The sequence below is a fragment of the Saimiri boliviensis genome, chromosome 7, assembly GCF_048565385.1.
Source record: "Saimiri boliviensis isolate mSaiBol1 chromosome 7, mSaiBol1.pri, whole genome shotgun sequence".
NCBI classification, from domain to species: domain Eukaryota; kingdom Metazoa; phylum Chordata; class Mammalia; order Primates; family Cebidae; genus Saimiri; species Saimiri boliviensis.
Window position 1 is genome coordinate 59,675,419 of NC_133455.1, and position 20,814 is coordinate 59,696,232.

General features: G+C 37.6%; 1 protein-coding gene and 1 long non-coding RNA gene across 2 annotated transcripts in view; both read right to left on the minus strand.

Annotated features, from left to right (window-relative positions):
- Positions 1 to 9,698, minus strand: part of LOC141585102 (uncharacterized) — a 28,665-nt gene extending 18,967 nt beyond the window's left edge. Inside the window, exon 1 of the long non-coding RNA XR_012518411.1 lies at positions 1,009 to 9,698. This is a non-coding gene — a long non-coding RNA (uncharacterized LOC141585102). The remainder of the gene's footprint in view (positions 1 to 1,008) is intronic.
- TRHDE (thyrotropin releasing hormone degrading enzyme) overlaps positions 1 to 20,814 on the minus strand; it is a 406,810-nt gene that overhangs the window by 322,476 nt on the left and 63,520 nt on the right. The gene's annotated exons all lie outside the window — the stretch shown is intronic.

Here is a 20,814-nt window from a genome sequence, read left to right on the forward strand (position 1 = left end):
TGATTACTCAATTCCAGGATGGCAGCATCTTTCATTTAGACTTGTCTTCTTGCTTCTCATTTTGTCCCCACTGAATTCATCTCTTATGGGTGTGAGTCCCTCAAATACTTAAGCGTTGGGAGTCCTAATCCCCAGAATGTGAATTTATTTAGAAATATGCCACATTTGGAAATAAGGTCATTGCAGATGTAATTAATTAAGATGAGGTCATATTGGAGTAGGCTGGGCTGCTAATCCAATATCACTGGCATCCTTAAAAAGTAGACAATTTGGATACAGAGGCACACACAGAGAACACCATGTGAGACTGAGGTGATGCTGCCATACATCAAGGAACTACCAGAAGCTAAGAGAAAAGCCTGAAGCAGATCCTTCCTTAGAATCTTCAGAGGATGCATTGCCTTGCTGACACCTTAACCTAGGATTTCCAGCCACCAAAACTGTGAGACAGTGAATTTCTGTTGTTTAAGACACTCAGTTTGTGGTATTTTGTTAGAGCAGCTCCAGCAAACGAATATACCACCTTCTACACAGCTTGCCAAGAAAGATCTGCTTGAAATATGAATCTCACCATGGCATTACACCCATTCATTCATCCAGCAAATGAGAGCCTCTTCCATGCCAGGCTCTAAGTTTGGCACCGGGCATTAGTAACAAAAAATCCAGCTGCAGCACATGCTAGCACAGTAGTACCTAGAGTGCCTTTGTGCTTGAGAAAAGGGAACCATTCCCAGGCAGACAAATTGGGAAATGGCACCCCCTTGTGGAGGATGCCTTAACATAAAGATGCTCCTTAGAGGAACAGTTAACACAAAAGCACACTACATGGGCAGACAGACCCAACAGCTCTAACTTGGTCCAGTGGTAAGAGTGTGCCTGCTGGATGTTAGCATGCATTTCCACCATCTTGGCTGGATGATTTGTGAGGGACAACTTGCACGCCCACTAATGATGAAGCTGAGTAAACGTCTCTACCCTCTCTGCTCTCACAGATCTTTCAGAACTTACCTTCATGATTCATCACCAACCCTTTGTTGAGCACACCCCAGAACTCAGAATCCTGTGCTCCAATAACCCAAACAGTAGCTTGCTGGAGCCAGTTCCCACAACAGGTCTCAACGTCCACAGAAGGCCCCAAAATAGCAGAGGAGAATGTTAGACTCTTCCAGAGGTATCCAGAAATAAACCACCTTGAGCATGAAATTTATGTTTCTGTGTCACTGAAAAGCAAATGTAAATTTTGCATATCATTCCATGATACATTCACTCTTTAATAGAAAACTAATGGATTTTCCTCTCAAATTCCTGAGTAAAATTGATGTCGTATCAAAATGTATTATATTTACAGATTCACTCAAACAAGGAACACCTGTCACTGCTTGAGAAGTACAGAAGGCAAACTAAAAGGCACTCTGTGATCTGGCCTCAGAACTGTCCTTTTCTGTGGGGAAGCAGGGCCCTACACTGGCCCTGGGCTTTGAATAATCTCTCTTTACTTCGTCTTCAGCTTCCTGTCTCCCCAAGGGATAGAGTATCCAAGGAATGTGCCCACCAAGAGCCCACACATTCCTCCACTCATTAAACAATGCTCTGTATACCTAAAAACCCAAATCCCAAGGCCAAACATCTCAGACAATGGTGTCCTGGAGGCATTCACCTACAGGTTCACTAAAGCCCACTGTTAAATTTTCACAAATTTTGAAAGCCAGGTGTTAGATATGACCATTATTAAAAATAAGTTGTATAAACTCAGATCAGTTATATTGAAAACAAAGGTAGTTAGCATTTAAAACTCATTAGTTTCTAACTATTTTACTATTATTTGTGTACTTGTTATTTATGCCTACTGCATCTGATGGTGGCCATACTAGACAATGCCGTGTGACTGCACATCTCTTCCCGACTCTGCATTCAATGACATCATGCCAGTAACTGGAAACTGGCTTTAGTGAAAGTACCTACACCATATAAATCGGTAAATACTACAAATCAGGGCTTGATTTATTTTTTCTTGATTGTCCAAGCAGAAGAAAGTGATGGAGAAAATATCAATAAAGGCAATCAAACTTTAAAATGTGTCATGTCCATAGTTTTCCATGTATTTAGTAATACAAAAAAAAAAAAAGACACATCCTGCCAGTAGTAGTGTAATAGTTACAGTCCTCATTGATTAATGAGTGAAGTCCTACTTGTCTGTTTCACTTTCACTTGCTCATCAACATAAATAAACATATCAACCACTGTGTCATATGTCAATCACGTAGGAATTATAATCAGAGAGCTAGTTGTTAAACATACCAGCACACAGTAGGCCCAGAGTCCCTTTCCAAGGCCAGCACAAACCGCTTTTCTTTAATCCTTCCCCGCTAGGTGTACACCATGAAGGAGAGATGTGCAGCCAGGGATGTTCACCCATAAGAAAAGGGTTCCTTATGATGCTCACGCAGAAGTAGGAAGACAGAGGGTCGGCAGCAGGTCAAAACTGAGGAGTGGAGACTTGGGAGTCACCTACACTTTTGCATGTATTAGGGGCAGTCCAGGACTCATACCACTCTCTCTAATTTTATTGTCTTTTGCACACCAACAGGACACCAGATTATTTGGAATTATCTACACAATTGTTATTGCCAAACCTTGCTCATGTAGCTCACTTGCAGGGGATGCTCTTTTATGTTCATTATCCTATCACTAGAACCCAAGCCAGGACACGGCACACAGTAGGACTCAGCAGTTTAAATTGATGAATAAATGAATTTTATGGACTCCAATCTTGGTCCATTATCTATCAGCTATGTGGCATTAAGCAACACGTTTAAGCCCCAAAGGCTTTAACTTCTTTAGTAGCAAATGAGGATTAATAAAACTTTTTTGTAAAAATTAAGTAAGATATGTGATAGTTATAGTAGCAACCTTTATTAAGCACTTACTTGCTAGGCATTGTGCTTGATGCTTTACACAGACAGCCTTATTTTAATCGTTCCACACTTTACCTCTATGAAATATTATAATAATCATGTCCATTTCAGAAACATAGAAACTGAGGCTTTAAAAGTTTATGTCTATATAATAAGATTCAAATAATAGTTTTTCATCTACTCCTACAAAAGCACCAATAATACTTTGGGTCAGTACTCAACTTTCTATAAATTCCAATACAGTGATTATTGAAGTATTAATAAAAATGTAGCTCATTTTAATCTGGCTATATGTTCAGGAAATCTTGTCCTGAAAAGAAAATGAGTCCAATGAAAAAAATTACAAGGAATGTAAAAAATATAAAGGAGATTAAATATAATTCTACCATAAAGCTGATTTAGACAGACAAGAGTAACAATAGCAAGATAAGTTTTCAAGAACAATGTGATAGAAATGATCTATTTCAGGACATAAACCAACAAGAGGTTCTCCAGCCCTGAGAAGGGCTCTCTCATTGTAGAATTAATGAAGTAGAAGTTCATTTTAGGAAGTTCAACCCTTCTTTTAAATTTTTTAAGTCTCACATTACTATATCTAAAGTCATAATTCTTTTTTCACTTCAAAGATCATATAAGAAAGTATATCCATTGAGAATACTCATCAGTTATGAATGATCTAAAACAAACAACACCAAAAACATAAACAACTGGCACAATAAATAGGAGGGAATACATGCAATTGAACTTAAAGTAACAGTTAGTAGGTTGACAGTTACACCTGGCTTAAGACAAGAAAATGTGGAGTGTTATGGACTGTGGTAAGAATCATGAAAATCTTAGTGACATTTAACTTTGCAACTCAACACAGTTGACGCTTGAACAGGTGTTTGAACTATGCAAGTCCATTCACAGGCATATTTTTTTCAATCAAATGCTAATTGAAAATGTAGCATTTGCAGGATGCAAAACTTGCATATATAAATGGCCGACTTTTTTATATATTCAGGTAGCACAGGTCAACTGTGAGGACTTGAGCATGTGCAGAGTTAAGTATGCACACGGGTTGTGGGGGTGGGGGGTGTCTCCTGGCACCAATACCCAATAACCCAATGCCCAATATTGAGAAGCGACTTTCTCTGTTTTCTTTGGGCCATTCAAGTCGACATCATCAATATATGCTAGCTGTAAAGCAGTGATTAAGACCATAGGCTAAAGTCTGACTGCTTGAATTAGAAATCTGGTTCTGAAAGTTAGTTATGTAGCCTTGTGCAAGTTATATAAAAACTCTTCATTCCTCAGTTTGTTTAGTTACACAGTAGAGGTAGTAACAAGACCCACCTCATAGGATGTTAGAATTATTACATGTGTAAAACACTCACCACAGTGCCTGCCACATAATAAATGCTGCACACTGGCTATAATTATTAGCATTATCATGGAAACTAAACAATATCTCAAAGCTTAGTTGCTACAATGGCTGCGTTCCAAAAAGATGAAAGGGGAAAAAAGCTCCATCCAAGGATCCTTTCTATAAAACTATATTACACAAAACTAGAGTGAAGAAAGCAAATCAGTGAATGTGTTCTAATTCCTGTATGTACAACTTCATCTTCCTCTAATATTAAGACAATAAAAATAGCTCTTCCTCAAATATACTAGTTAAATCTACTTATAAAACATATAGATTAGGTCTAATGTTTTTCTTTATTCGTTAATTGCTTACCTCACTAGTTAATGAAAATTAAAAAGATTAATTCACCCAATTCCACATCCTAATCGCCTATACTAACCATATTCTCTTCATTATTGCTTTCTTTAGAAAAGAGGCAGAGTATATTCAAAAATACTATTTAGGGAGTTACATCTCTCAAAGTTTTAGCAAATACCAGGAACCTCCCTCTTCTTGAAAACCCATTCTGTTTTCTAAGAGTTCAAGACACAGAAATTAGCTTGGAGTACACACTTGAAAAGAAATAATTAGTTGAGAACTAAAACAAATTTTTAGTATGGCAGCTGTAACTTATTTTCACTTAAATCACACTGCTCAAGTATTTGCCAATCTAACAAAAAGGTTATAACCATGATTTTCTTTGAATTAGGTTATTAGGTAATGATAAAAATGAGTGAATAGAATCAAAAATTACAGTAAAACACAATTGAAAGAGAACTACCAAATATGGGCAATTCTGTCTCTCAGTAAGCTTCAGTTTTATTTCAGATCACTCCACAGAAATTTGGGAGTTTTAAAAGTCGTTACTTTGTCCTCATATTTGTATCCTGAGCAATGATTTTTAATTGTGTGTTTCTATCATTCCTAATACTGGCTTTTTCCTGCTGTATTGTAGCTTATCATTTCTGTACACTAGTTCTTCCAAAAACATTTTCAAATATTCCTTCTCAATATTCTTGTAACTTACCAGCTCAGGATGTTGAAGAAGCTAATTTTAGAAAACTTTTAGAACCTTCTTTATAAACACCAGATTCATCTTCTATTAATATATATTATTAGTCCGCAACTCTGGGAAGTATCCTTAAAGATGGGGGCGGGGGACAAGCCTTTTTCTCCCCTTCCTCTTTACTACTGGCTGAAATGCAGAAGGAGTAGATGGGTCTAGCACCCATCTTGGACATTAAGTGGCTTTGACACTGGAAGCCAGCCATAGCTGGACAATAGCACAGAGTGAAGTCGAGTCCCTAACACCACGAAGCACCCCAGCAGCACCAAACTGACTACCTCTTTTATGTGAGAGAGAAATAGGCACGTTTCTAGTATAAGCCATTGTTATTTGTGGGATTCTCATTATTTACAACTAAATCCAATCTGAACTAAAACAGTTCCTCACAGCAAACTCAATGTGTGAATACTGGAAAAAAAGTGAAATGGGTGCTAGACAGAAATAAAGCAATAGATGCTTACTGCACACAGCCATTCACTTTATGCAGAGTTCATTTTTATTTAGGGTTGCCCAAATATATCAAGCCTTATAACAAAAACATTTGGTTGGTTATATTGTTTTTATCTGCTTCATCTGAATAGCTAGCTTCTACACACACCAAGTATCAGATCATCAATCATGATTTCTCTATCATTTTCTGAGTTCCCATATTCCCAGGTGAGTTATGTAACAAAGAGAGTTGCATACAGAAAGTTTGTTGAGATGTACTCTTAGAAGACATACCCATAAGGAAATGGGGAAGCCAGGACTGGGCAGAGGCAGAAGCTGACTAGCAGTGCAGTTACAACTGAAGCTTCAACCAATCCTAAAGGGAAATATGGGGCCATGAAGTTTCTTCACTGTTACACAAATTGAGGCAAGAAGGCATATCTTGCTATCTGTACATCAGACAGTCATTTATTTTGCCCTTACCTCTTCTCTCCCAGGGAGATAAATCTTGACTGAATAAGGTCCCTGTAGCCAGAGGCAATTTCCAGTGGGGAACTCAACCATGATCCTTTAGTAGCAGGCATCCTCAGCAGATGGGGGATGGGTGAGCACCAGAGTATCCACCATAGCCATGGGCTGTGTCTCATTCATTTCTAAATGTGCAAAGCCTAACATAATAAAACCATGATTCGATTTTGTTTTGAATGAACAGACTGATGGATAATCAAACCAATAAATAATTACATCTTTTCAGGCAGAAGGAATAAAATCAATAAAGGAAAAATAGAAGATGCTCATTAGAAATATAACTATGAGAGCAAAATCCTGCTAAATGGAGGAAGATAGAGTTGGAGTGCCCTATCGGTTCTATGTTGACATTCCTTAGAGATGAGGCAAATGAGATGCCCAAAAAGCTTAAACAGTCTTATCAAAGTACACTCTCAGTGTGAAATGGCACAATCAGTCAGTACAAGGGTTAAGGCTTAAGTAGAGAAAGACAGTTTTGAAGAAAAGACATGTCATTTGTTGAGATAACAGTGGAAGAAGCTAATAATACTAGTCAATATTATTGAAAAGGTAAATGAGGAATTTGAAAGTAAAAGTTTCAATATTTTCAGTAAAATGTAAGGTAAACATAATTAGCAGAAATTAAACACAAGCGTGTAAGAGCTTCAAGGAGTAAAAATGTACCAAAACAGAAAAAATTATAGGATTATCCCAAGAAATCAAGAGCTGTGAAGAAGGTGGAATATTACATAGGGATTGCTCCACCATGCTGGAAATTCAGTTAAAGTGAGACTGCAATTATCTGTCATACAATAGATTACGATATTTGACATATCAAAGAAAAAGGTTATTTCTAGAATTTTACCCAAAAATATTCTTCTGCTGAAAACAGATAGACTGAATTTGTTTAATATGATACTTTCCTCCTCTCTATTTAAAGCCAATTTCAAAAGAGAAAGAGTTTAAAGGCTCTTTCTTCTTTAAAGAACTACTCAAACTACTATGTTGATTGTGGTATCTTAGAATTGATGGAGAAATCACAAATTACAAGTCTCCTTTTGTTAGTATCTCTCTATAAAGACATGCTATAGGTTCACAAAATTTCTCTAGAATATGTCTTCCACATGGGACTTAAGTTAACATTACTATAAGCAACAGTAGCAACAGCATCTTCATCATCTGCAACTTGATATGTTTATGGCACATCATTGTTTGCACAGGGCTTTACATACATCAACCACTGAATCCTCTTTATAGCCTTGTGAAGTAGGAGAAACTTATCCTCAGTACAAACAAGTGACTGTGGGCAAGGTCACAAAACACATGACAGATAAAAAGCTAGAACCTAACACTCCAACATTTTTTGGCCCAGCACTTCTGTCCCATTTATACCACACACTGATGCTCAAATACGTTCTTTTCTCTGCCATCCATGATCCCACGTTGTGAAGGTTAATTTAGCTATTTCTTCATCTTTCTTTAATTATTTAAAAAATACCAAGTACTTCAATTAGGAAACACCAATTAAGATCACATTCTGTTTACTGGATCAACCCTAACCATGATGTAACAACTGCCAAGCAGAAAAACAATCATCACCACCATCCTTAGTTAGAAAACAACAGGATTTTTGCCTAAGGCAGGATGGTAGAATAAATTCTCACATTGGCAATAAAAAGCTTCAGAGGAAAAGCTTGGCATCAATCTAATAAATAAGTATAGCCAAGAAAGAGGAAAGGCATTTCTTTCCAACATTCTGTGTGAAAACATAAGCAGGCACAGCAACACTTGCTCAAAAAGTCATCTGAAACATATTTTCGAGTTCCAGTTAGCAGAAAATTCCTGCAGATTCGAAATTTCTACAATTTTTTTCTGAGTTCTGTTTGAAGATTAACTTGATTTTGTTGATAGATTTTTCACAGATCTTAAGTTCCTACCTAAGTGTTGCTAGTATTACATGTAACCACAGCCAATCACATGCAACAGGAAAACTGTGTATTTATCTGCTACCCTGAATGTTTGCAGGGGGCTGACAATTAAAAATAATAATAATACCAGTGCAAATTTCAGATATGCATGTTAGGAACAGCAGAGAAAGGCAGGGAGGCAGCAGTGAATGTAGACCACCGAAAGGCATAAGAAGGAACTCGTCTGACTCAAGCAGTTTAGGAATAATGCAGATAAATCACAGAGCACGCAAAGGGGAATAGAATGCATTTCAGACTTGGCTCAGAGAAAAAGACATACGAGACACACTCAGGGAAGCTAAATTTATACAGTCTAGAGAATGAGCTTCAAGGAGGGAACCTGATCATAATCTATAAATACCACCAAGGTAACACCATAAATAATTAAGGAGAGAAACTACTCGTTGTCTCTGAAGGAGGTCTACAAATGAAGTTTTAGATTTACTTCTCCCTTTGTTTCTTCCTGGCCTCAGAGCACATTTGTATTGAGAGTTGTTTGCTGCTGCCTGGGATATACTGGGGCAGAGCACCAGAAGGGTGAGTGCCTAAAGCTACTCTGCCCCTGCATGAGGAGTGTGACTATCTCTCTTTCCTTTCAGCCATGCAGCTCATCCCAGCCTGAAAAGAACAACTATAGGAGCAGAAGGAAAAGACTTCTGTCAGCTGACATTCTGGGGACCTGTCTGTGCCACTCCAGGAAGCTGGAGCAACCACACCTTCCTAAAATCCAAGCAGAGAAGTGGGCTTCCTGTGTGTTACTATCATTTACTGTTGCATCTAATTGCTCCAAATAATCATGTGCTAGGATGGTGCTTCTCAATTAAAATGCATACAAATCACCTGGTGAGTCCCCTAAAATGCAGATTCTGATTTAGTAGGTCTGGGGTGAAACCTGAGATTCTGCATTTCTAACATGCTCACAGATGATGTCAATGCTGCCAGCCTGCAGGCCACACTTTGAGAAGTGCTATGGTTTGAATGTGTTCCCCAAAGTAATTTTATATTGGAAAGTAATCCCCAATGCAGCAGTTTTGGGAAGTGGGACCTAATAAGACGTGACTAGGTTATGAGCACTCTGCCCACATGACTAGATTAATGTTGTTATTGCAACAGCGAGTTAGTTATCATGAGAGTGGGCTTATTCTAAGAGTGAGTTTGGACCAGACGTGGTGGCTCATGTCTGTAATCTCAACACTTTGGGGGGCCAAGGCAGGCGGATCATGAGGTCTACAGATCAAGACCATCCTGGCCAACATGGTGAAATCCTGTTTCTACTAAAAATACAAACATGAGCTGGGCATGGTGGTGCATGCCTATAGTCCCAGCTACTCAGGAGGCTGAGGCAGGAGAATCACTTGACCTCAGGAGGCAGAAATTGCAGTGAGCCAAGATCATGCCACTGCACTCCAGCCTGAGTGACAGAGCAAGATTCTGTCTCAGAAAAAAAAAAAAAAAAAAAAAAAGTGACTTTGGTCTCCTCTTGCTCTCTTGCTCTTGCACACCTCTTGCCCTTCCACCTTCCGTCATGGGATGATGCAGCACAAAGGCCCTCACCAGATACTGGCATCATGCTCTTGGGCTTTTCAGCCTTCAGAATCATGAGCCAAATACACTTCTACTGTTTGTAAATTATCCAGTCTCAGGTATTCCATTACAGCAACACAAAATGAACTAATACAAGTACCATGGCTCTAGGTGCTGAGTTTCCTGTGAAAGACAGACACAGAAAGGGATAACTAAATGCAACATGTTGACATGCCATTGGCAGCTAAAAGACACAGAGAAGGTAAACTTCATGGAGAGGACAATCCTTGAGCTGATTAAATATCAGGAAAAAGCACAGAAGAAATTCCCATGGTATCTTCATTCATAGATAATTAACATGGATAAATTTTGGGACTAGGAGAGACTGTATTTGCTGCTGATTTCCTTTTGTTGGTCTAAGATTTTACAATGTTTTAACATAAAACAGTGTGCAGCACAGTTTTTGGAGTCAAATAACCAATCTGAGGTTCAATTTTCCAGTGACAAAACAGGTATAATAAAACCTGGTTCTGAAGTTTTAGAATAGATAATAAACAGCAAGCTCTCAACAAATGTTAAAACTCTTTTCTCCTTATAATGGCACCTAAAGAAAACTACATCTTTAGCCTCACCATAAATGCTTCAATCCCCATCCTACATATATACTTCCATTACTGACTACCTATATGTGCTTATGTCTAACAAAACTCATACTAAATTTACAATTTTTACTTCTTTTTTTGAAAATGTGTTAAATGTATTATCCAACTTGCTCACTAAGCATTTCTAAAATAATTGTTCATGAACCTGATGCTCCTTAACAGAAATACAGATGTAGCAATTGTACACCCTGGGTTTTTTAAGGCTGCTCTGAATTCAAACATCCTGCCCACTTATCAAACAATTGTCTCCAATTTGGGGATTCCAAATAAAATCACCAGAGATATAAATCAGAACATTCTGAATTGTTGCCACAATCTCTGGGAAATCTTTTACTAAATTTTGTATTCAATAAGTTCAAGTGTTATTTTAAAATTCCTACATGCAAGGCTCTACAGGGCAAGCCTACATGATTACTTCACTATCCATGCCCTCAAGTTGCTCACATTACAGTGTTCATGGAGAGCACTTAATAAATGAATGATTGTGTGCGTGCAGAGAGGTAGTTGGCAGGAGGTAGGAGAAGGCGTGAATGACATACGCTTATCCAAGTACAGTCTGGTGTTTGGTGCCAAATGTCTTGTTTTGGTTCGTATCTACTTTATCTTTCTGGCCCATCACAGAAAAGACTGAAATAGAAGATTATTAAATGCCAAAGTAATTTCTTGTATCATACATGTGTGCCCACTTGGTCATTTGCATTTAATGTCTGCAGCTAAAAGAATTAGTTTTCCTAACGTAGATATAAAGGCTTTGCAGTAATAATCGGGTGTACTCCCTGAAATCTCTTGTTGGGATTAGAATATACCCCCAAGACCACATAAAGAGAATTCTCTGTGATTGGCAAGCTGTAGTGAATTCTTATAATTTTATGTTGCCTCCGCATCCATTTTGAATGTAAGTTTAACTCTCTTACACCAGAAACAGGGTGCAGTCACCCTTGATACCATTTCCAGTTCCACACCACGCCCAAAGGGATTAGGCTGTGGCCAGAGGCACTTAGAGGCATCTCCCCTGCCTACCAGACTGGGCTCTCTGCTTTCCTGCTGCTTCCTTTAAAGGGATCATTCCAGCATTTGCCTGTGAACTTAAAAGTGACCAAGATCCTATTCCTTTTATATCCACTGTTAGTTGCCATGCTCTCTTCTTTTCCCTACCTGACTCTTTTCAGTCCTGCCTGGCATGACCCAGGGATGAAGGACTGCCCTCAGTCACTGCACCCTCTTCGCTCAGGATCTGTAAGTAATAAATCTTTGAACTTATTTCGTATTGCAGTGGTGTATTGAATTTGTGCCTTCTGTCTGATGAACTCGGGCCTACTCAGGCTGGGTTTTCCCTGGGATGCCAGAGTGAACACAAGGTCAGGCTCCCAGTGCTACAGCGATGATCAGGCACAGATAAACTGGATATGGATCAGACAAGAGCTACAAGGGCATTTGCCAGGATGAGCAAGTTTCCTAGCTGAAGAAACAAGTTTCCTACCTGGTTGCAGATCAGACACCTGGGCATTAGGCCATCTGCCAAGTAAAAAAAATGTCCTGTAAAAGGTGCACTATAAACACCCACATCCAGCTCCCCTTCATTTCCCATTAGGGCAGGGTTGCTAGTGACTCTGGTGCTAGAACCCCAACTTAGCTGTGGACTCTTAAAATGCAAGCTCTTAAGGAATGTGCATTCACAATAAAGTAGAGTTTGAGTAGGAGCTGATTTGGAAGATACACTGTTCTTATCTCAGTTCTATCATGAAGAATCGGATTGAACCCTGTAGTTACTCTTTAAATCATTTTTACTGAAGAAAAATTCTGGCAAAAAAAGAAAAAACCTACAAATGAGCAAAATGTCGACTATGGCAATTATGATGATGAATGATTTGCTGAACAATATATTACACAGAGATTTTTACTCTCCATGAGCACTGTAATGTGATTATTTTATGCTGTGCCCCTTGAAATACAATTCTAATGGTAGAAGCCACTGCTGCTCTTCTCTTTCCACTTTCAAAGAATTAAAAGAAGAGAGAGTAATTAGGAAAGCCATTCAGAAGACTCTCAATAAACCTAAAATTATACCCATTCCACTAGCTATAGAAAATCGAAAGGTTGACTTTAATCCCTAAATAACTGGACCATAAAACATCACTTTTCTCCATGCACTGCCACTTAAATTTGAATTATTCAGCATGATAATACTTTTTTAAAAACCTACGTTTCTTGAGTAACAGGATTTCCAAAAGGAAGTCTATGTACTCCTGGGAGAAAAATATTAACAGATGACCAGGGTTCAAAATAACACTTCACCTCAACCCCAAATTCAAATCACTGGCTCAATCTGATGGTGTTAAGATATTTTTGTTCCCATTTCCATCTGCAGAAATGTATTCATGCCACATAGGCAAGCAGGTGTAACAAGATTTACTAAGAGCATGTGTATGCACTTTTCTCTGTACATTTAATTATTGAGGTTTGTGAATTTCCATCTCCTGGGTTTCTACCACTCATGTCTATCCACTTTTAATGTATAGAACAAGAAATCTTCAGTAGTGCAGAGCTATGATTTTAACCTCATTACTGTCACAAATTTTTCACAATATCTTCCCAAAACACCTTTTCTAAAACTACATCTCAATTATCTTCACCTGGATTATTATTCTCTCCTATTCCAAATTCCTAACTTTTGACACTTCCCAATTCAGACAACCTTCAAATCTAAAATATCTTTCCTTATTGTTTTTATCCTAGCATCGAATCTTACAGTAGGACATCCATACATATTGGTAAATGTTAAGGACAATCTGGGTTTTCTGATTTAATTTGTATTAGTTTCTCCATCATCTAACCAATCTGTCAGTCTTCACCGAGTACCACCAAAGTTCTTTTCCCTGTGATAGAAGCTGAAGAAGAGATGGAAAGGTAATGAGTGTACTCCCCATTACTGGAGGCATTAAATCAAGGACCTGATAACCATTAGTCAAGGACTTTATTTCCTTCACATCCTCATAAATTCCTGAGAAATGTATTCATCTCCTAAGTCAGACTATCCTTCAAAGACAGTGATAATTTCAGTAAATTTGAGAAGAGGGTAAAGTGCTAAAAGCTGAGTTGTCTAGTGCTTCTCAAACAATAATGTCCACATGAATTGCCTCAAAATATTGTTTAAATGTGGATTCTAATTCAGGAGGTCTACGCTGGACCTGATATTCTGCATTTCTAACAAATACCCAGATGATGCCTAAGAGTGATGCTGCTGATCATCATCAAATAGCAAAGGGCTCCATTGTAAGGTCTCTGAGAGCAGTGTCTCTGTCCTCTAACTCTCACTCTTGTGCCTCGTCCACTAGACTCAGTACATAGTACGTAGCAAATATTCAATAAATATTTTTTCAATAAATAATTGTGGATGAGACATTATTAAAGAAGTGATATGGTTTGGATGTTTGTTACCTCTAAATCTCATGTTGAAATGTGATGACCTGGTGGGAAGTGACTGGATCATGGGGGCAGATTCCTCATGAATGGTTTAGCCCCAAGCTCCTGGGTGGTAAGTAAGTTAGTTCACTCGAGATTTGGTTGTTTAAAAGAGTTTGGGACCTCCCCCTTGGCTCTCTTGTCCCAGCTCTCACCATAGGATACACTGGCTGCCCTTCACCTTCTGCTATCACTGTAAGCTCCCTGAGGCCCTCATCAGAAGCAGATGCCAATACCTTGTAAAGCCTGCAGAACAGTGAGCCAATTAAACTTATTTTCTTTATAAATTTCCCAGCCCCTGGTAAGTCTTTATAGCAACTCAAGAATAGCTTAGCACAAGAAGTAAAAAATACAGACAAGGAATGTATTGACTTTAACTCAATTTTCCTTTATGTAGGGTTGGTCGAATCATTTCTAAACCCAACTCCTCATTCTAGTCATCAAACTGATCTATATGTAATTCAATATGCCTATCTTTCCACCTCTTGCCACACCGCTTCCCCTAGGTTGGGTCATTTTTCTCACTGCATATATGCAAATGCACACTCATCTCATAGAGTGCCCCACAACTCCTTCCTTTTTCCTCATAAACCTAGGTCCACCCACCTTTTCAGCCCAAGTCCTACCTCCTCCATGAAGTTCCACCCAGCTTGCTTAGCCACACCTGATGCCACCGTTTCCAGGAGGTCTGTATCTCACAGTTCTTTTTAGGCATTGGAAGTAGAGCAAAGTGACAAATGAGCAGCTCCATAGCAGAGAGAATTAGTTCATTCGGTGGCATAATAAAATGTCTTTCTGTCAAGGTACAATTCACTGAGAGAGTTAACTTTCTTGTATTTCCACAGTCTCTGCTAAGTAAGTAAAGAGAATTAATCATTTTCAGTAGCTTTTTCCATTCTTTTCTTGGAATACAGGAACAGGTCAAAAATACGACTCAAGCTTTGTGAAAAGACAAGATGCCAGGAAGTGCTCTGGGATAGTGGTTAGCACATGGTTTTGGAGATCAACACTTACATTCAAATCCTGGCTCCATCATTTGTTCTATCTGCGTCTTTCGGTAAATCTTTTGACTTGTGGGAGCCCAAAGCATTACACTTAAAGAGAGTAAATAATATACCCAATAAAGTTTTGTAAAGATTAAATGAGATAACAGATGTGAATTGCTTAGCAAATTGCCTGGCATGCAGCAGGTTTTCAAAGTTTGCTGTTGCTGCTATCACTGCAGAGGGTTTCATGTCGGCAGTGGTTCTCAAAATGTGGTTCTCAGAGCAGCAGCAGCAACATCACCTGGAAACTTATTAGAAATGCATATTCTCAGGCTCCACCCTAAACCTCTTGAATTAGCATCCTGGCAATGGGGCCCAGTTATCTGAGTTTTAACAAGCTTTCCTGGTGAATCTGAGGCATGCTAAAGTTTGAGAAGCGCTATTCTAGCAATTGAGGAAACCGCAGATGTAAACCACCCAAGCTGAGTGTCAGGCACAGGAAGGACTACCCACTAAATGTCTCCTTTTATAACATATTATTTTCTCTCTGAAAGTACTTTATTTTCCTACTTTCCAGCACCAAACTGTCCTGCCCTGTATATGAAACTAACCAGTTATTTCAATTACAGAGCTCCCTAATTGCCACCCTTCGAGAGTGCTCCAAACTGCTGCTCACAAACTATTTAATTGCGTATCCAATTGCCTGCGTAGAAACACCCCTGGGTCTAATTACCAGCAGCTGACCCCTGGCTGCCGAAGTGTGACCACAGGCTCTCCCATCGCCCCGGAGAGCAGCATTCTAGGCAGAACGCTCCTCGCTCAGCTCCAGTTCTGATACCTCCGCTCGCTCACGTAATATCCCCGTGGTCACATGAACCAACTGCGTGCATCATTCTGAATTGCTTTGGCTTTTTTGAGCTATGGTTTTGGTTTTTTCCTTTTCTTTGCCTTTATTTTTTAAGAATTGGGAGGAGGGGGGTGGGAGGAGTGGAGACAGTTGCTTTTGTTTCCTTAACAGGAGAACAGTAAAACTTTTCCATAAAAACTGTGTATTGCTCAAGGCCAGGCCGTCAAGCAGCTGGGGCATTTTGGGCACTGCCTGTTACTGATTTTATTTCCTTTCCACTGCACTTGCAAGCAAGTCACTTATCTTTAAGTTAGCAAGCAAGAAATGGGAAATAAAAGAAAGATGTTTTTATTTAAAGCAGTGTTTGTGGCTAGACGTGAGGAGGGGAATGGCACTGCCTGCACTGATCTCATTTTCATCCCGCTGCACTGACAGCGGGTCCATTTATCTTTTGTGGAGTCCCACTTTCATCTCTCATCTCTGATTCCCTTACGTTTTTCTTGGTTCTTTCTCTCCACCCCTCCTAACATATCAGCGTTCTTAGATTTCTATGAGAACAAACTGAATCCAGGACAACGGATTCCTTCTGGTATCAAAAGCCCCTAGACGTCTTTTTCCTATCTGGCATAGAATAAATAAGCCATTATTTAATGGTGTAAACTAGATGGGAACTTCTTTTTTCTCCATCCAAATGGGACAAATAATAAAGAAAATGTTCTACTTCCATCACCTATTTGTCTTTAATACGGAGATATGATTCTACCATTAACAATGCAATCTGTGATGTAATAACAAACAAAATAGAAATTAGCTAGAAATGTCCTCAAAAACCAAAGAAATTGGTTTTTTGAACAAATTCCATTATCTTGCCTTTGAAATATTACACAACACCCTTTAAAGACTTGGTAAGAAAAGGTATTACATTACCAACATGGAGGGGAAAAAATGGATTCAATGCATTTACTATCATCATAGTAAATTTCTGATTACCCAAGATCTGTTCTAAATATACCTGATTCATGCTTCCAAATCAAACGGTATTTTCTTGTAGCCTAATTTTTTTCAGTTGCTTGCTTTCTGCTATTTAAACTTTTAAGGACAGGTTTATCTACAGTGGATAAGTTCAACAGCCACTATTCTTTATTTAATAAATATCCAAAATTAAAAATGTGCCTTTATTATACTTTGCCATAATGCCCTCTGCTTCATTTAACATAATAGACAATATATGATAATCGCTGATTTTCTTATTGGTCCATAATCAGCCAACTGTGAGCTGGGAAGCATCTACTATTTCCCAAGAATCTAGCAAAAGACAAGAATATGATGAGCTCTTCATAAATACTTGTGATGAAATGAATAAGAACTTTACAAAACTTTGAAACTCTCTTGTATTTTTATGTAGACATATTTTCAGTGGCACCAGAGAAATGAACCACATAAAAAGTGTAACTTATATAATCTTTATCTGATAATAAAGGGTAAGTTATTTCAAAGAAGCTTATATAATTTAGCTATTAATCTAGTTATTATGGTATCAGCTAAAATAAACAATGAACTGTTTACGCAAAAAAGATTATGCCAGTTGGGAAAAGCCCTTGAAATTATGCTACCTGAAAACTAATAGTATCACAAGACACAGTTAGCAGCAAAGAAAATTTTCCTCTCTGTAAAATTACTTCACCCAAGTCTTTTCATGTTCAACCATTTCAGCAAATTTTTTTCTGGCCCAGTCGACTTATTATGCATATGTAGTACAGTTTCTCCCTAAAATATAACATGGCAAAAATGTACTAAAATCCCAGAAGTGTCTAGAGTAAAGATGATACATATGCCCCCACAAAAGCCCCCAAATCATAAAGGAACAAATTGCTTTCTCATTTTTATTTTCCTCAGATCATGATGAATTGAATCATCAATAATCCAAAAATAAATGCAACATCTCTTAAACTACACTTTAGGCTTATGCACAAGCGTTTTGTAGAAACCAACGTGAATGTTGTTTGTGAAATGAATGTAGATCAAACTTAAATTTAAACTATTAAATTGTAGTAAGGTAACCCAGCATGAAAAAGAAATTCCAAATTAGGCAATTACTTATAATATGTCTATCATACTCAGCTTCTATTTTAATTGTCCTTGAATGCCTAGCCCAACATATGAAGGGTAACCATTATAGAAAACTAATTTTAGTTTGTGTCACTACATGGAAAAACATAAGTACACCAAACTAGCAACAATTTTAGAATGGACTTTCCAGGCCTCAGATTTGAATATTTTGGCTTTAGTGGATATAATTCATGACCTGACATTGTTTAAACATAGCAAACCAGGTTTCTTTCTCTGATGATACTGGCGAGCCATTTACAATGCATGACAGTATGCAAAAATCCAAGTGACTGGTGTTGATTAGGCAAAAGCCAAGCAAGGATAATTAGTAAAACTGGGCTGCTTGCCCTGGACACATTTCTAGCAAGAAAATTGATGAGGAAATGTGTGTGAGACAAATGGCAAAAAGAAGCCTGAGCAAAACAAATTCCCAAAACAATCTTTGAAAGTCAAAGTTGGGTTTTTTTGTTGTTGTTTTTTTTTTTTTTAAAAAAAAAAAAAAAAAAAAAAAAAAAAAAAAAAAAACCTTTACAGTCTGATAAGCAATCAAATAGCTTAGGTGTTAATTTTATGTTACATCTTTTTTCCTTTTAAAATTAATCCCATAAAAGAGAACAGCTGCTAAAAGCTAGTTTCATCCAAGAATTAAGTTTCAAACAACAACAAAAAGAAGTGTTCATGTCTGCCAGCAGATAAACAAACAAAAAAAATTTTCTAAAGTGATACACAACTTCTCTTAATTGTGGCCTCAGAGCAGTTTCCTCTGTTGCTATTGTTACCATAAACATGGTGTTGAATTTTGAAAATAAATCTCTATGATCAGTTTGGTGATTCCGTGTGTTCTGCTAGATGATCCATTTAACTGTAATGATTCCCCAAATACAAACAGTTTTAGAACATCATAAACGTAACCGAAGTTCTTTAACCAGGAGAAGTCTTAATGATGTGAAAGAGGACATTCACTCATTCATTCACACACTCTCCTAATCAGTGGGAAATCTAGACCATACTCCTATCACTGTCCAACCCTCAGGTCTCACCCATATGCCTCATTTTCTCAGTAGAAGTCCAAAGGTTAATTAAACAAAAATAAGAAAAGGCTCCCTGACTTGGGCTTCATTCTCACTAATTAGAGTTCCTACTCAGTGTCTCCAACCTCCATGCCCCCTTTTCTCACTAGACATGTCAGCTCAATTTTCTGAAATATCTGTGATTGTGTGGAAGATACAAGTGAGATAAAAGTTCTCACAAGGAAGTCACATCAAAAAAAATGAAAATCAGAAAATAGATCTTATTTCTTTCTCCAAACTGTAAAAATGTAGCTTAATGGAAGAAACAAAACATAGAATCATAAAATCAAAGAACTGTAGAGCTTGTAGGTATAGATATATAGAGATACATAATATGGATATAGATATATAATATAGATATAATATAGACATATAGATATACCTTAGCAGTTCCCAAATAAGAGTCCCAAAGTTGCTGCCACTCCTTGTCAAAGTTAAGTCAAAATAAGAAAAAGTAAGGGCAATGGAGCAAGTTTTGATAAGGCTCAATTTGTTCAATGTGAAGGATTACCTGTTATTCTGAAACTGTACTTCCTACTTTTTGGTGTTAAAATACTTTATTTAATGGAATAATGGCAATGAAGATGATTTGCTGGGGGAAGAGTTACTTGTGATTACTTGACAAACTAAAAGTTGACAAATCTGTGTTGGTCCACAATAATTTTTTTCTTAATTTTCTGTTGTGTATACTTCTTAAGCTTGAAAGTTTTATTTAATCCAAACACTATTGTTTTGTATTTTACTTTAAGTTCTGGGATACATGTGTAGAATGTGCAGATTTGTTATATAGGTATACACGTGCCATGGTGGTTGGTTGCACCTATCAACCCATCATCTAGGTTTTAAGCCCTGCATGCATTACATATTTGTCCTAATGCTCTCCCTCCCCTTGCTCCCACCCCTCAACAGACCCTGATGTGTGATGTTCCCCTCCCTGTGTCCATGTGTTCTCATTATTCTACTCCCACTTATGAGTGAGAATATGCAGTGTTTGGTTTTCTGTTCCTGTCCAAACACTATTATTTTATAGATGAAGCCTGGTAACATGAAGAAATCAGAACAAAGTCATGTGGTCCACTAAGTGCCAGAATGAAACAGGATTCATGTTTTTTGACTACAAGTAAATACTTTTTATTTTTGAACTGGATAGGTGTCCATTAAAAACAATAATAATAAAGACTATTTTTTTTCTCATGAACATGGAACAGTTGGTGGTTAAGAAAAGCAGAGACCCTCCAAATATCCAAATATTGGAGTTGTTCCGTCTCTATGCAGTTTGTTAATAATGCCAAATACTTGGAGAACTGAATTGATAATTGTTTTGAGTGGTTCCTCAAAAATAAGACCCTTTTCCTCCAATAAACTGGCAAGTTCTTTGAGTGAATACACCACATTATATTTCTGCTTTATAGTTACATAAACAAAGAATCCTATTTTGTGTCAAAGCATAGTGGATTGCACAACATGTTATTATCCAGTTAATTTAAGTAAAAAAAAAAACCCAAACCTACTATTAAAATAAGACTTGGCTTCACTATATTGTCAATTTCACTAAATAGTTCCTCATTTCAAAGTAATTAAACTTAATCTTACAATAGAGAGATTTCACCATGGTGCTTAACATAGACGGAAACATGACTTGATAACCATTGATTAAAATCACTGAAAACCTGAAAATAATAGAGATTTACAGATGATATAAAAATGATTAAATACAGGTAAAATAATTCTGACAAAAGAAAAGTACTGTCTTTTCTCTGGCCTTTTTTTTTTCTATAAAATAATCCCTTATTTTGTTGGAGTTATTTGTTATTTTTGCATCGTTTATTCCTAAAACATCAAATTCCAGTTACAACAACAAAATTGTCACTGTAGTCTTG